The 18,634-nt window shown below is 32.8% G+C and overlaps 1 long non-coding RNA gene across 1 annotated transcript; it reads left to right on the top strand.

Moving 5' to 3' along the window:
- Positions 1–1,656: 1,656 nt before the first annotated feature.
- Positions 1,657–1,935, top strand: LOC149387936 (uncharacterized). Its single transcript, XR_016300603.1, has 2 exons — positions 1,657–1,738; positions 1,867–1,935. It is a non-coding gene; the product is annotated as an uncharacterized LOC149387936 (long non-coding RNA).
- Positions 1,936–18,634: the final 16,699 nt, after the last annotated feature.

Raw genomic sequence — 18,634 nt, 5'->3', positions numbered from 1 at the left:
AAATTAAATGACTAGTCATTTAGAAATATTTTGATACCAAACATTTCTCTCTCCTATAGATAAGTAATAATTTTTTTTATTAAAATGTAATTAATGAATTTTGGTACAAAATTATTAAAGTGATCATAATTCTAGTATTATTCCTTTAAAATGAGGATGTGGGTTTCTTTATTCTCACTCTCTTTGTTAATACTTTTGTGACGGGTTTTAATTTTTAGGCAAAACTTTTTATAGTTGAAGAAGTTGCTAACTTGCTATGAAAATTGTTCGTCATCGCCCACCGGGGATTCCTGAAAATAGTTAACAGTTTGCTAGCAAAAAAAAAAAGAGAGAGAGAAAGAAAATAGTTAACAGTTAAATTAAGGTAGTATTAAGATTAAAAGAAAAACATTTTCCTCCGGCTTTAATATATACACATAGTGTGGTTAGATTCCTATATTCAACGCACAACCATATATATGTTAATTAGTTGTTTATTTATGATTTACGTCTTTTTCAAGGGCATATCACATCGTCATCGCAATACACAGCCATAATAATAGAAGTCACGTGACGAGGAATTAAGTGAGAAGAAGTAGATAGATAGAGTAAGAAGAGCTTTGTTGAACTTTTTGGGAACCACTGTGCTCTCTTCTTCTTCTTTTTCATCGCAAACTATTCTCATGCGCGTGACTTTTTGCTTGTGGTCTTAAAAAACAGCAGATAAGCCGGTGAACCCAATTTATATATGACGAACGACAATCTCATTTATGCAAAAATCAATAATTGCGATAGTTGAAATCAATGAACCATACATATATAAATCCGCTTTAATATATCACACGTTATTACGTATCAAGGTGACGAGGCAGAGGAAGGGAGTGTCAGAGAAGAGAGAGATTAATGTACCACCAGGTTTTGAGGAGAGCAGAGGTGAATGGACGTGTGAGCTTTCACAAACCCTAGCTAGCTTACGTAGCCTATAGGGTTAAAGCATTATAGCTAGCTAAAGCATTATAATAATAAAATAATATTAAAAACCCCCTCATAGAAAAGCTGAAAGCCCACCCTTTAGCCTATCTGTCACCCTTCCTCAGAAGCATCAGTTCCGTAGACTCATCGGAGGTATGCTGTAAAGTAAGGCTTTTTGTGTAACTCGTCTTGTGAACGTTGGAATCAATGAACGAGTTTTTTCCTTGAATCGAGTATTGTTGCAAATTATAATTTCACTAGAGCGTGAAATGGTCCTAGATTTAGAAAATAAATATTTAAGGTCAATTAAAGATTTCGGAATGAGTTGAGAATTTCGAGTTGGACTCGAATGATTTTAATTTCCCGAATAATATTTTCGGTGAGTCCTCGAGTACTAAGAAGAGTCTCGGGAGTGAAAATAATTTCCGAAACACCTTAAATATATTCAAAATAAATTAGAATCAACGAGAAATTATCTCGGTTTATTTTCTAAATCGTTTCCATTTAATTATGGACGAGATGTTTATTTTGAGAGTAAAAGGATCGATTTGCAAACAAAAGGTGGTTTATTTGAAAGGAAATTTGAGAATGAGGAAGTTAGTAGGATTATTTTTGGTCCTTATCCCATTAATTTCTCAGCCACACATATAGTATTCTAGACTCTTCTATTACCCTTATCTTTTCACTTTCACGTTGGAACAAACCAAAGCAAGAAGGGGAAAAAAAAAAACGCACGGAAGAAAAAAAAAAGAGAGAACAACGACCGAGAGACGCCGGAGTGGTTTAGGTGAGTTCGTCCTCTTCTTCTCCTTCCCGTTATTCATCTTCTTCATCTCCATTTCTTTTTCTTTTCCTTCGTTCATCTTCTTCAATCACGCTGAGAATCATTGGCTCCGATTTTGTTCTCTCCACAAGGTTGAGCGGGATTTCGTGGAGTAGGAGAAGCCGAGAGTTGTGGGTTCGTTTTCTACATCAAGGTAGGAAATCCAACTCGTTTTCTTTGTTTCTAGTCCGATTCCTATGTTTTCCTATTAGGGGTTTTTGAGTTCATTTGGTTGATTTCGTGGGTTGCTTGTGTTTGGGCTCGGTTTGTGCTTGTAGTGAGCTGAAATTATTTGAGTTAGGATTTTCAGATTTTTATGGATACTTTGGCCGAAAATTTGGAAGGGAAAATTGGGGGTTTTCATGTGTGATGCTTGAATTAGTTAATTGTTGATTAGGACTCTGATTTTAAGTGTTGAAAATTGGAGTTTTACTTGTTCAATTTCAGTTTTCACGTAAGTTGTGTTTTGGTTCACTTTTGGGCTGATTTTTGGAGGTTTCGGATTTCAGAGTATGTGCTTGGCTTTGAAGTATGTTGAGTGGATTTTTGTTTTGTCTGTGGTGTGGTACTGATATGCGTAGGATCGGATCTGAATTTGTGGTGTTTTTAGACGAGTCGGAGACTCGCTAGGATGTGAATAACATAGGTTCTTTTTAGAAAATTTACTTGGTTGAAAGTGTTGCTCGTCTTTGGTTTTTGTTGTTGTTGTTGCTGAGCGTGGGACGGGTTAGGATCGGGTGAGTGTTCGATTTCCGAATGCCTTGTTCGGGAATTGATTTCGAATCGAGAAACTTGGGTATCCTCGGTTCAATTTTTAATCTAACCATGCTCTCTTGTTGGTGCTGCGTGTCTCTCCGAGCTCGTACCGCAGGTACGAGGATGCAGCAAGGATGGTTCCGGCGAGTCGCGGGCGAGCAGCGAGGGCTGTTCGGGTTCAGCGACAAGGCAAAGAGGGGCTGTTCAGTTCGAGCGATACGTCAACGGCTCGGTGAGATGTCTTGAGGCTGTGACAGCGCGCAGCGACGGTGCAGACACGGGCTGCGAAACCTCAGCGTGTCGAGGCAGAGTGAGTTACGCAGCGACGACAGCGACTCGGCATCCTTTCGTTTCCGCGTCGGCGACGATGCGTTTGAACAGCGACGGCGGCGACGACGAGTCGTGAATGTACCGGCTCCCGACTCTAATTGTTAACCGAGTCGTTTCTACTAAAAGTCTTTTAACTATAATATGTAATATTATTCGTAAAATAGTTATGTACGTTTATGATACTAATCACGTGAGTTAGTGAGTTGTTTCGGATTCAAATCGGGTGCTTCAGGTGTGCTATGGTTCGTGGGTTCGAGATAAACCGAGAGTGTCGGTTTCCGTGAGTGTCGGTTTCCGTGAGTTACGAGTACCGAACGTGTGTGATTGAATCCGAAACATTCCCGTATTGTAATGTTTTTCAAAAATAATTTTATAACCTATAAGCTTATGATTAAGCTTAAAGTATTTTTGTTACAGCTCATAATTAAGCTAAACCATATTTTATGTTTCTTATTACAAGTATTAAGTTTTGAAAAAAAATAATTAAGTGGTTTTGAAAATAAAGGTTTGTACAACCTTATTATTATTCTTTCTTGATTATTATTTAAGCTAAGTATTCTAATTATTTTTAATTAATTATTTTACTTATTATAACATATTTCCATAATTAAGATTAGTATTATTTTCAAAACCTATATCTATAGTTTTTAAACGGGTTGTTTTATTAACTACGCTTATAGTCTAACCAACGGGTTATTCTAATTTCTATGATCTTAGAGGTAAGACTTTCTTTACAAGTCTAAGAGTAGTGATTTTGGTTCTTGTGGATCGTTGTGGAAAGGAACAAGTTTTTCTCCCTCTTGGGTTCTTAACGTTGAGTTTCGGTTCTAGTTTTGGGCTCGGCCCAAGGGATTTGGGTTATTAAATGCTTCCTTAGCATAGCTAATCTCGAGTTTCATGTTTAGTCGCTACTTGTAGGACTTGTTCTCTCTCTTGATCACTGTTTCATGTGGGAATCGTGTTCTTGTTTTCTCTGATTCTCTTAAGTAAGAACGTATGTTTTGCGTGTGACGGATATGAGTTCCGTGCGCCTTGTTCAGTTTCTCTGGGATGAGAATTTGTAGACTAGTATTTCTGCTAGTGCAGAACTAATGGTGTTCAACGCTCCATTTTATTCCTCAGATATTTTCAGCTATCGCCGTAACGATTAGGCGTTAGAGGGGGAAGGAGCTAGCGAATCAGGAGTCCATGTAAGTGGGAATTAAGTCAACTACTTACCAAGGGAATCACATGTTTATGTGCATTTTACTGTGTTAGTAAACAAGAGTAGTTGAAAGCCCATGAATTTGACAAACTAATCAAGATTAAGGCTTCGGCTACTATTATTGAAAATGTAGCTTCGGGTTTGTCCCGTTAAGTTCAAGCGTAACCCGCTAACAACCCAAGCCGTTTCTTATTTGATTAGTTAATCTTCCTTTGACTTACTAATTTTAGATTCACCCGATAGACGGGTTTACGGGAAAAGCAGGGACAGACGTTTCTCAGATTCCAGCTGAGATATCTGTTCTAGGGACTACAAGGGTCACACCTTGATTTCTCTTTCAAAATACTATGACGAGCATATTAAACAATATTTAATCGAGTTTTACTCGAAACGATGCTCTTCCCGTTGTAGTTTAGGGCTGTACTCTGATTCCATCGGGTACCAAACATTTAAAAAGAACAGATGTCGGTGGTACCAGCAAGTCTGAAGACTTGTGTTTTTGTCAGGGATACCTGACGGGCGCAGTGTTGTAATTGGTAACTGCCAGCGTGCCGGGCACGTCTGAGCTTTCAGGGAGCTCCTGAGCGCCCCTATGATTGGAGATGGTACCATTAGAGGATCCTAGACGAAGTTTAAAACTTGGAGTCACCCTCATGATTAAATTGCTCGGGTCTGAGGGTTGGCTACTTGTCATTCTGAGGGTTGTTGCAGTGGGTGGTTGGATGACCTGAAGATCAGGATGACAAGTTCACATGTAGTAAGTATGCACGTGCTTGCATATCATATGATAGGAATCATATGTCTTTCATGCATAATTTATGTGTTATGTGCACGTCACATGTCATCTAGTCGCTTTTATTACTAGATAGACTCCCACTTGCTGAGTCTTTCGACTCATAGTTTATGACCCTTGGTAATGTAGGCAAAGGAAAGGCTTTACTCGGGTAGAAGGAGGAGATCTAGTCCAGGCTTGCGTCGCTCGACCTGTGGCAATGAGAGTTTTTGTTTTAAACGGGGAAAAATGGTGTTTTATTATGTAACTAGTAAACTTGTATTCTAGTTACTTGTTTTGCGTCCATGTTTGTATATAAGTTATATGTAAGATATGTCCAAAACAAACGAGTGTGTTTTGTTATGTATATAGTCGCTATAAGACTTGTATGTGAAATAAAAGCGAAAAATTTCCCCGAAAATTCTATTACTTATGATATATGTCTTATAGCTATTTAATTTATTTCCGCTTACTATATACAAATGCTATGTTTATTTAAATATTCTGGAGGAAAGAGATGTAAGTACTTCGCGGCTCGCGTGCGAGCTAGAGCTCGCGGGTCGTGACATATGCATTGGCTGCTCTTAGGTTTGGTAAATTAGTACATTAGTTATTGAGTTACATGCTATTTATTTATTTAATTATGTTTTAGTATAAATAAGTGTTCGGAGTGGGTAGGCTTATGAAAAGAGTTGTTTAATCTATTATTTTAGACTATTAATTTTCTATTAGCTGGATAGTGGAGTCTAATCGGAGGGATTGGTTCACTTCTTGAATTGTGAACAGAGTTTATTTTCTAGTAGGTTTTGGTGTATTGGGCTCGGAATTGTGTATGGTTTTTCATATTGATTGATGATTCTATGAATTCAATCTCTCTATCTCTCTCTCACCCCTTCTTTGCCCACCCTGGATATACCTCCCATCCAAACGTTAACATATATGAATGCATAATACAAAAAAATTTAAAATTAGAATCAGAAGTGGCTTAACATTTCATTATTCAAAACAATGCATAAACGCAAGCTTTTTTCTTCTTAAACTGTTACAGAGATATAATGAAACTTGAAGAAAGCAAACAAGAATGGGTCAAACCGCCTTTCAAAATAGATTTGTTACTATCCACATACTCTCTCTCTCGGTTCTATTATTATAGGTACTATCATAACATTAAGTCCAACATCAGATATTTCTCATAACAATACAAAAATATTTTCAGACATGTTTTCTTTGTAGAATCTCGCAATCAAAACCAACTCATTAAAAGAGTTGTTGTTATATACTTCCTGAACTTTCATTTATCTACATAGATTAATTAAAAAAAAAATTAAGAACAAGCTAATGAATCCTGAGCAAGCCACGTCGCTTTGGGCAGCTGTATTTTCTTTCCTCTCTTATACGCTTGACATTTGTCTATATATATAAATACAGCTGTTTTTTGCTCATAAAAAACGCATTATTGCGAAATTCTTCCTTATTATAACGTGGCAAATGTTATTACATGTCTGTTACTTGTCAGCAGCTGCTAAACACAAGCAAGGTGGTACAATCACGATCTCTCCAATTCTTGACTTAGTCATTAGTCATTGCATGTTATGCTTTTTCAGCCAGATGTCTCCCTCTACGATAACAAGTTTTATTTAACGGCGTTCACTATATGTAATAACAGTTACTACAATTATCAATTATGTGTTTCTGATTTTTTCTTTCTAAATCTCGTATAGTTAATAATTAATATTTATTTTTTAATTGAGCTGTATTTCAGCCTGAATCCAGGAAAGAGAGCATTCAAGGACTTTTACGTTTCAATTTTTTGTTATGTAGTATCATAAATTGCACGTGTTTGATTATTCTTTGTATAATACATGCATGTATGATTTCAATTATTTATGGGTAAGCTTTCATTTCTGAATATTTTAAATAAAAAAGTGTGTTATAAACTACTATAGCGTAAAAAAACAAGTAATTCTAAAACCCATTTGTTAAACTACCATTAATCAATTTAAACAACAAACAAAAAACAAAACTATGATAAACTGTCATTAACACTTATCAACAATTATATGGAGAAAGAAAATTAATTAAATATTAATTAAGTTAAGAAACTGCCATGTAAATAATTTATTATTTTATTTATTTTTTAATTTAAAACCGGTCAAAAGGTATTTTTGACCCTTTCGATTAGTTCATAAGTTGAGTAACGAATTTTCAATTATCAATCGAACGTTGGCTGTTAAAATAAAATTTCAATGATTGAAGAAGGCTATTTAACTGCAGTGCTAAATAAAATTATTACAAAATTATACAATACAGATTGCAATTATGTTGGTAGTCCTAATTCATGATTTCATCATAATAATTTGAGTTTTTACCTACGTGCGTCAAAATTGGCCAAGCGCAAACGCACCTGCAAAATGAACGCTCTTATTAATTTTATCATCGAAATTAACATTTTTGAAGTAGTATTTGTGTCTTTCGCTCATTCAATTATTTTGTATACTCTTATCATTGTTATCACTTTAATTTTTTTTTTTATACAGTACCATGTAATTGTATACTAAAATATGTAGACTGAAATTGTATAATTGTGTAATATATATACTAAAGAGTGTATATTGAATGTATTAATATCCTAAATATTTCAAAAAAAAAAAGAAAAACATTATAATGTTTTGAAAGAAGCGTATAAGCGTTAGTATTGTAATTTTCCCACTTATTACACATTTTTGTTGAAAATGGGCCTTAGTGCATATAGGTCAGGTCATGATATAATATGTTATCTATTATGCAGTGATTGTATATTATATACGTAGTGTATTGTAGGTCAGGTCTCTCTCTCTCTCTCTCCCTCTTCTCACTTCGTCTCTCTCCTCTCCCCTCTCTCATCTTCTTCTTCCTCATTTTGCTTCCGCCATTTTATTTTTCCAGAATATGAGTTTATAGTTTCAAGCCGAAAACGACATAACATGGACAAACGGCATGTCATTTTCAGAGAAAATCAAACGAAATAACATGGAAAAACGACTTTCATGAGTTCGTCGGCCGTTTTCCCGGCGAAAACGACACCGCCGGCGAAAATCGGGGAATTTCGGCGACATTTAAATCCATGTTTGCAAGTATACCCCTTGATAAAAAGGCATTATAAAAAGTTATATCCCTCAAAAACACTCTCCCAGAAAGATAAAGACTTAAAAAACAACTTAATTTGCATTCAGTCCCATATACATTCTTCCAATTAGTCGTATAGTGTTTGTGGCGACATTAACTGTAATCGTCCAAAGTTACAATAGCTGGTAAGATTATTGAAGAATGATATTGGCTTTCACCAAATAAGACACACTTGATTTCATCACATCGTTCCTACAAAAGGGTTTTTCCGGTCACCACCATTCCAAAAGGGCTTTTCGGTCACCACCGTCCTCCAATTCTAGGGTTTTGAATCTGCAGAAATTACATATAATCCATACATAGATATATATGTTATTTTGCTTATATTTTGTTTTTTGTTATATATAGCTAATAATGTAGGTTTAGGGTTTGCAATAAACGGGAAGTTATTTTTGCTTCTAATAAATAAAAAATGTACATAATGAGACTTCAAATTTCTTCTTCTTCTTTTTAATAATTATGACATCAGACATCAAAACACCCTTTTACGATAAAAACGTGTCGAAACACTTGCCACTAAATAGATTCCAGCTCTTAGAAACATTCCAATGTATGCACACTGATACAGATGGTATTGAAAAGAACATCTCAAAATTACATATACAACACTTAAACTAAGCCAAACAAAGCTTTTGTTTTGTAGTTGCTAAAAAAAAATACTAGTTCATAACAGAACTCATATGTTATTTGTATTGGTGAATTATTTCTTCAGATATATCTTAACAGTGGAATAAATATACGGATTGCAATAATCTGTCAGGATAAAGTAAAATAAAAAGGTATTCAAAACATTAAATGGAAAGAGTGGATTTTCAAAACTAGCTTTCGGTAGGAAAATCACGCATCAGAAATACGAAATGAACTTGATCATCGATACACTCATAATCAAATGAGAATCTGTAAATTGTATGCCACGCTGAAATTAGAGGTCAGCCCTAGAAATATACATATACATAAAAAACCCTAGAGATGTATGTAGATCGGCAAAATTTTAAAATCAATGCGTCTGTAATAAAAGCAAAAGATTAACTCTACTATCATAAAAATACCCCACGAACAATATAACACAGTAAATAAAAAAAATAAAAAAAATTTAGATTAAAAAACACCAGGTTATACCAGAGGGACTTTAGGTGATAATGTTGTATATCAAAGTGACGACGACAGAAAGATAGAGAGCACGAATGAGTGAGATGCTATAGCTTCCATGCATTTCAAATCATCTGTGCTCTCTATCTTCTGTCAGCATCTATAAACATACACCCAATGTCTCCTTTAATTAACACAAACATAAATATAATATGTATATATATATTATTATATATATATAAAGGAGAATCCGGAATCACTATTCACGCAGACTCATATTACTGTTAAGTCTACAGTACACTTAAAAAATTTGACAAAAATACCCTTTAAAACTCTCATAATTACATGGCATGCCAATGTCATTCTGATTAAAATATTACAACTACTCCTAAAAGAAAAAAAAATCACAAAAATGCCACTCTGACTTAGAATATTCTGGAATACAAACCGACATCCGCATATGACAGTTTTAAATCGTTGGAGCTGCCCGAAGTAAATTAATTGTCTGGAATTCTCCAGATATTTGCATTGCGAAAATCATCAACAGCTATTTCATGAAATTTCTGGAAAGTTTTTCATTTCTTTCCAAGCGGCCTATATATTCCATGCTCCTTCACCGAAGAAATCGACACCAACTTCTGCTCTTTCGTCTTCAAAACTACAATCAGACCAATACAACAAATTCAGCCATTGTACATCAATATGTAACAATCTGACCACAATCAATTTCTATTTGTTGTGTTTAACTTCATTTTTTAATCTTTTGTTCATTCTTTTACTTTTTTTTTTTTTTTACTTTTGTTCATTCTTTTACTTTTTTTTGTTCATTCTCTTTGTTCAGTCTCACTTTTCCTCCATCACCACACGTAACAAAATCAGACCTGATCGGCGAGGTAACGTTCACCCGTGGATCAGTTCGAACCACCACTTGAAGTTGAAGATGCGGCAATGGCAGTCCTCGAAGCCGAGTGTATGTGATCCGCAATACTCAGCCTAAGATAGTAAATAAGCCGGAAGATCTAGACCTTCAACTTCGACATCAGCGCAGAACTAATCTTGACGAACATGGGGAAATGATCAAGTAAATTAGAACAGTCTGGAGAAAAAGTGAATATTTCAAAATAGAACAAAAAAAATACAATCGAGAACAATAAGAGAAAGAAAGAAAAGCTGGACTCATGAGAGATCGAGTATCGCACAAAAAAAATAGATTAATTAAATTGTTTTGATAGGAAAGGATTACCAGAAGATCCTACTTGATGAAGTTCAGAAGATCTTCCCCTTAAAAAAATAATGGAGCATCTGTCAACAAATTGGAAATATATAAGCTTTATTTTTATTAGTCTTTCTATAGAAAATTGCTTAATACTAATACCCAGATAAGTGTTTTACCATGAAAAAATAAAATAAAAAAATCCCTCCATAATATTTCCAAAAAAATGTTAGCAGAACTTAAATCACAACATCATCAAAATGAGACCTGATCGGCGAAGTAGCCTTCACCCGTGGATGGAGAAGTGGTGGTCTCATTCTTTTCGTTGATGAGAGGCTGGGATTTTTTGGGAAAAGTTTTTTGCATCAGAAAGAAAGAAATATTTTTCTTATAACAAGTTAAATACTTATTTTTCTTATTTTGGGCAAATGAAACAAAAAAAGAAAACCCTACAGAGAATAAAAAAGTAGAGGTATAACTAGTGAAAAATAATACGTTTGAGATGCGATTACCGGTTCAAATAAATCGAATACGAACTGTCTGATACCGAGACCGATACCATAGACGTTTCACCGCAGCCACATATTTCTACTATGTCCGAGACTATGGCGTGCATATGTATTTTTGGTGGTAGTAAAAAATGGAGGTTTCGCCATTGACGATCGGTATAGAGAGAGAGGGGGAAGCGGCTGTGAAAAGAGAAATGCAGAGGAGATAATGGGGTAGTAGGGTTTCAGATGGGCTTTATAAAAGCCCACTATTCTTTTTTAAAAGAAAGCCCACTAAAATATTACACATTTGTAGAGCAATTTTAATAAAAACACACAAAAATATAGCATCATAGACTGTATTTGCAACTTTGCATATTGTCTTCGATGTAGTTTCTCTTATATTTACAATGATGTTATTGATCTATTTCGTATATGTTTTGTATCAACTATCTCAAATTACATGTAAAAAACAATAAAGAAAAAGGTGTAGAAGCTAAATATTTATTTATAATTAGAAATGTGTATTTTATAAAAAAAAAAAATTGTGATTTTCAATAATAATACAAATATTAACTATGAAGAAAATTTCCTTACTTAGATGTATATATAATCTATATTTGCAATTTTGTATTTATTCTCTATTTGATTTTTAGAAATAGGATTTGTAATATGGTAATTATTGTATATGTGTATATAATTTTTTTCATTGAAGTAAAATAAAATATAACATTGGTACAATTTGAGTTGTACAATTCAGTCATTATAAATTAAGATATGTAAATATATGTATGAAATATTATTGATGTAATCTTAACAATTAGTAAGTTATTTGACGTCATGTTCATCATTATTTTTTTTTTTATTATTTCAATAATTTACTGTTAAAAGACATCAAGCAACGCGCGGGCATTTTGCTTGTATATATATATATATATACATCAAGCGAGAGGGAGAGAGTAGCGGTAATATTTTTTTTAAATGCTTCTAGCGGTGATATTAACTTTTTGTGGTTGATACTTGATATAGGCAAATTTAGAGAGTGGGAGAGAGAGAGAGAGAGAGAGATGAGAAGCGCAGTGATGTTATTAACTTCTGTGTTTGTTGAAAGATATGAAAACTTGTTGTGGATGAAGTCTATATTTATAGGGAAACTTGTGGTTATGCAATCATTATTTTAAATTGTCTTTTATTACTTGTTAATTCGTGAGAAACAATAAGCTTATATTAAAAAAAAAAAAATTGTGAGCCTATGAACGCAAAACAATAAATATATGGAGAGCAAGTTGAGCAAACAAAAAGTTGATCATGCTCGAGTAGAAGCATAGACAACTCACACATTTACAGTTAAAAATATGTCCTATTGGGACTTTTGTCTTCATATATGAATCTGCTTTTAAATTTTGATATATATATATATATATAAAATTTAAACTAATAATTTGAGTTCATGGCTGAAACAAAAAATAATTCGTTGAATGTTCTGCATCCCACCATTATTGCATCCCACTCATACTGGCAATCATGCATGGTGTCCTTTTTGTGCTTTGAAACTTGTTATTTAGGAAAGAGAGAAATTTTGTATTAAGAGCAAGACTAAAACACACAATTACACATAGGTTTGACTGGACCTTTTTATTTTTTCCTTTCAAGAACCAGTAAACTGGCTGATATTTGATATTTGGTTTGGTTTATAATAACACAAATACATATATAATACCATACATAAATTCCATAGACATACATATATCTTATATGTTTACACATGACAAGTATATACTTATAACCATATTTTTTAATCAAGTGAACAATTAAATGAGTTGAAATAATTAAGCATATGATAAAATAATTATTTTAATTTACCCTTATGAAATAAATTTAGACACATCTGCCTTTCCTGAAATTTTATTTCCTGCTCAATACACACACACACACACACACACACACACACACACACATATATATATATATATATATATTGTTGTCGTATTATATATAATGTTTCATGCGTAAACATGACTTTTTGAATAGAAAGTGGATATTTATTTTAGTTCACATTCATGTGTCTTGAAACTTCACAGTGGCACTTGCATGGTTAATTCTATTCGAACCATTATTTGTTTGGTTAGAGAGAAATGTCATTTAATGTTATGTCCAACAAAATAACTAATAAAACGAGGTGGGACATGAATGAAATGTAAAAAATTTCGGTTGGCAGAAGATAAAAGCATTAGGGTAAGCCAAAAAAAAAAAAAAAGCTGCAAGAGATAAGTTTTTTTTTTTTTTTTTTTTTTCAGAAAGAGATAAGGTTAATAATTAATGTTATAATGACAACACTCACGTTGCCAAGAGATGTATGACAACACAAAAGAGAATCCCTCGTCACACATGTCATATCTCTAGCTTGTCTCATTGATTCACACACATAGGGGTTGAAAAAAAAAGAGAGTATATATATTGTTGTCGTATTATATATAATGTTTCATGCGTAAACATGGCTTTTTGAATAGAAAGTGGATATTTATTTTAGTTCACATTCATGTGTCTTGAAACTTCACAGTGGCACTTGCATGGTTAATTCTATTCGAACCATTAGTTGTTTGAATGAAATGTCATTTAACGTTATGTCCAACAAAATAACTAATAAAACGAGGTGGGACTTTAATTAAACGAGGTGGGACATGAATGAAATGTAAAAAATTTCAGTTGGCAGAAGATAAAAGCATTGGGGTAAGCAAAAAAAAAAAAAAAAAAATGCTGCAAAAGATAAGTTTATTTTTTTCAGAAAGAGATAAGGTTAATAATTATGTGATAAGGTTATGTTACGACAACACTCACGTTGCCAAGAGATGTATGACAACACAAAAGATGTATGACAACACAAAAGAAAATTGCTTTCCTTTTCTCATGTCTTGGTAATTTTGGCTCCAAAATGTTCATTTAATACGTGGTTCGTGGGATAGTCCAGAACTATAGATGTTTTTGTTAGGACTGGAAATATAATTTATATGTTGACTGTCACTTAGTCTATAAATAGAGGTTAGAAATAATCATTTACCTTTGTGCAAGGCTAGCCTTCTGAGAGAGTTTGGGGTCTCTCGAATTCCTTGATTATCTTGTATTCAGTACCATTCTATTGAAATCTTCAAGGTTCATATCAGCTTTCTTTCTTCTTGTGAAATCGAAAAACACATATAAAATGATCCACTATTTAGAGCACTTACAGAATTTTGTCTAAATGATGGTATTCATGTTGATCGAAGATGATCTCCATTCTCGTGCCACTAAACTATAAGCCTAAATCCAAAAGAAGGGACAAAATATTAAAAGTTAATTTATCGTTCACAATGTGATTTCAGTGTTCAACAATAATTAAAGTGAATCAGAAGAAGAATGTTTCGCTGACTTGATCATAATTTTTTTTTGTTGGTATACTATATTCAAAAGATACCGACAGTAGAGTTGAAAGACGTCGAACTCAAGCCCGTGGGAGAAAATCCACGGGATTCCGAGGACGAACCGAACACAAACGAAATAGGAGAAACCGAGGAAGAAATCCTGCTTTCCAGCTGCAAACTTGACCATATTCACCAAGCTCGAGCTCCCACAAACGAAGCGCTTCACGTCAGGCGAGTCAAAGGTCTCTTTGTGCCTCACGCTTTCGCTCCGTTCTTAAGATCCCCTCCTCAGAAGCATCACTTCCGTAGACTCATCCTGACTTTTTTAGTTCTACTTAGCATGGTACACTCGTTTGGTAAATTAGTACATTAGTTATTGAGTTCCATGCTATTTTAATTATGTTTTAGTATAAATAAGTGTTCGGAGTACTGGGTAGGCTTATGAAAAGAGTTGTTTAATCTATTATTTTAGACTATTAATTTTCTATTAGCTGGATAGTGGAGTCTAATCGGAGGGATTGGTTCACTTCTTGAATTGTGAACAGAGTTTATTTTCTAGTAGGTTTTGGTGTATTGGTCTCGGAATTGTGTGTGGTTTTTCATATTGATTGATGATTCTATGAATTCATTCTTGAGTTTTGGGTTTTTTTTTATTATTTTTTTTATCACGTATGATTAATAATTGGTAATAACAGTTACTACAATTATCAATTATGGGTTTCTGATTTTTTCTTTCTAAATCTCGTATAGTTAATAATTAATATTTATTTTTTAATTGAGCTGTATTTCAGCCTGAATCCAGGAAAGAGAGCATTCAAGGACTTTTACGTTTCAATTTTTTGTTATGTAGTATCATAAATTGCACGTGTTTGATTATTCTTTGTATAATACATGCATGTATGATTTCAATTATTTATGGGTAAGCTTTCATTTCTGAATATTAATTAGCAAAATAATATTTATTATTATTATTTTCACCATTGGATAAGATATGGTGACTGAACAACAAAATTTATGTCAAAGGAAAAAAAAATTCTTATTTTTTTGCTATGATGTTGTGAACTTTGTGAGCTATGTTTTGTGCTAGAAGAAAAAGAAAGGCACAAAATGCTTGGTCTTTTCAATGAACTTTGGTAGAGAATCGGATACCATTACTAGAAACTAGCTATAATCTTATCAAGTTCATTGTATTATAAGATGTGTGAATCCGAAATTTACAAGTTTTTATTTTTATTTTTTTATTTGCATATTCCTTGAAATTCTATTATGCTTCTTAAGATACAAAATCGTAAATAGTTGCAACAAAACGAAAAGTTGAATAACTTTTTACTTCTTAATTGTATATAAAAAAAAAGGATACCACGATTGACCGCATACGCAAGAATTGTATTAGAAGGAAACTGACACCTCATAGACTATCCTCTGTTACCCGTTTGGAATTCAATATATGAGAGAATGAGAAAACACGAGTGATCATATAAATGGAAGTGAAATTAAGAGGAAAAATAAAAATTATATCTTGTTTTTGATGTTATGGAAAATAAAGGGTAAATATGAGAATAAAGTGAGAAAATAGAAATTTATACGGCCCGCATTTAAAATTTAGACGCTTTATTTTCCACCCTATTTTTCATGAAAAATAGAATATATTTGTGAAAATTGTTTGTGATAGTGTTTTTTTTAAAACTAATATGGTCCAAATATTTATCACAAAAATAATCTTTTTCAAGTTTTTAATTGTCATTTTTTTTATGTTTATAGATTTTTTTTAATCCAAAAATTGTTACTGTTTTGGGTTATATTTAATTTAATTTACTGTTTACTATTTTATTTAAAAGAAAGATGACATTTACAGTTTGAAAACCTCTAAACTTTGAAAGGATTCAAAACACCAACTATATTTGGAACGTTGCACTTTTAAAATACCATCCATGTAATTTTTCCAATGAAATCCCAATGTTAGTTAAACATTTTCCATCATAATTTCCTTTCTTTTATATATTCTCTCCATTTAAACAACACAAGAAAAATTGGGTATGCGTAAAACATGAAAAATCTAATTAAGAAAAAACGACAACCAATTTAATTTTTATTGAATTATTTAGATTCGAGAAGATTCGATGGAAACCAGAGTAAAGAGAAACATATATTTAAAATTGAGATAATATCGAAATTATGATCATTTTGATAGTATCAAAACCCATTACTTGTGTTTTAATTTGGAACTATTACTGCCTTTTGTACATTCACCTTTTTAACTTTATTAATTTCCTTTTTCATTTCTCTTATAAATTACATCTCTTTTAATACTTCACTTTCATATTCTTTGAAGATTTATTGACGTACAAAAATTTATTGACAAAGATATCAATAGATCTTCAAAGAAATAATTTTTTTTTCCAGATTCCAAAAAACTTTTAAAAAATTATATTAATTTACTTCACATATCACTCCATTTCGCATACATTATATATTAATGAAAAGATCTAAACTCTAAACTAGGAAAAAAATGTAAAGGAAGAACAAAATCTAACACGAAGAACAAAATAAATATCAAGAACGAAAATGAACCATACGTCGCTTTTATGCAGTCCGACGCCGTTAGCATTTAACAACCCATATAATCAGCCACGCAAGAGAGAGAGAGAGAGAGAGAGAGAGAGAGAGAGAGAGAGAGAGAGAGAGAGAGAGAGAGAGTTAAATGTGTTAGTTTATTTATTTTTTAAACATAATGTGTTTGTTAAAATATTAAATGTAATTAAATTAAATGATTAAGAAATAAATACAAAAAAAAATTAAATGACTAGTCATTTAGAAATATTTTGATACCAAACATTTCTCTCTCCTATAGATAAGTAATAATTTTTTTTATTAAAATGTAATTAATGAATTTTGGTACAAAATTATTAAAGTGATCATAATTCTAGTATTATTCCTTTAAAATGAGGATGTGGGTTTCTTTATTCTCACTCTCTTTGTTAATACTTTTGTGACGGGTTTTAATTTTTAGGCAAAACTTTTTATAGTTGAAGAAGTTGCTAACTTGCTATGAAAATTGTTCGTCATCGCCCACCGGGGATTCCTGAAAATAGTTAACAGTTTGCTAGCAAAAAAAAAAAAGAGAGAGAGAAAGAAAATAGTTAACAGTTAAATTAAGGTAGTATTAAGATTAAAAGAAAAACATTTTCCTCCGGCTTTTATATATACACATAGTGTGGTTAGATTCCTATATTCAACGCACAACCATATATATGTTAATTAGTTGTTTATTTATGATTTACGTCTTTTTCAAGGGCATATCACATCGTCATCGCAATACACAGCCATAATAATAGAAGTCACGTGACGAGGAATAAAGTGAGAAGAAGTAGATAGATAGAGTAAGAAGAGCTTTGTTGAACTTTTTGGGAACCACTGTGCTCTTTTCTTCTTCTTTTTCATCGCAAACTATTCTCATGCGCGTGACTTTTTGCTTGTGGTCTTAAAAAACAGCAGATAAGCCGGTGAACCCAATTTATATATGACGAACGACAATCTCATTTATGCAAAAATCAATAATTGCGATAGTTGAAATCAATGAACCATACATATATAAATCCGCTTTAATATATCACACGTTATTACGTATCAAGGTGACGAGGCAGAGGAAGGGAGTGTCAGAGAAGAGAGAGATTAATGTACCACCAGGTTTTGAGGAGAGCAGAGGTGAATGGACGTGTGAGCTTTCACAAACCCTAGCTAGCTTACGTAGCCTATAGGGTTAAAGCATTATAGCTAGCTAAAGCATTATAATAATAAAATAATATTAAAACCCCCCTCATAGAAAAGCTGAAAGCCCACCCTTTAGCCTATCTGTCACCCTTCCTCAGAAGCATCAGTTCCGTAGACTCATCGGAGGTATGCTGTAAAGTAAGGCTTTTTGTGTAACTCGTCTTGTGAACGTTGGAATCAATGAACGAGTTTTTTCCTTAAATCGAGTATTGTTGCAAATTATAATTTCACTAGAGCGTGAAATGGTCCTAGATTTAGAAAATAAATATTTAAGGTCAATTAAAGATTTCGGAATGAGTTGAGAATTTCGAGTTGGACTCGAATGATTTTAATTTCCCGAATAATATTTTCGGTGAGTCCTCGAGTACTAAGAAGAGTCTCGGGAGTGAAAATAATTTCCGAAACACCTTAAATATATTCAAAATAAATTAGAATCAACGAGAAATTATCTCGGTTTATTTTCTAAATCGTTTCCATTTAATTATGGACGAGATGTTTATTTTGAGAGTAAAAGGATCGATTTGCAAACAAAAGGTGGTTTATTTGAAAGGAAATTTGAGAATGAGGAAGTTAGTAGGATTATTTTTGGTCCTTATCCCATTAATTTCTCAGCCACACATATAGTATTCTAGACTCTTCTATTACCCTTATCTTTTCACTTTCACGTTGGAACA

The sequence above is a fragment of the Urtica dioica genome, chromosome 8 (assembly GCF_054948205.1).
Source record: "Urtica dioica subsp. dioica isolate 48M chromosome 8, U.dioica_male_clone48M_v1_H2, whole genome shotgun sequence".
Classification (NCBI taxonomy): domain Eukaryota; kingdom Viridiplantae; phylum Streptophyta; class Magnoliopsida; order Rosales; family Urticaceae; genus Urtica; species Urtica dioica.
Note: the sequence above shows the minus strand (reverse complement) of the source record. Positions and strands in the feature narration are given on the sequence as shown.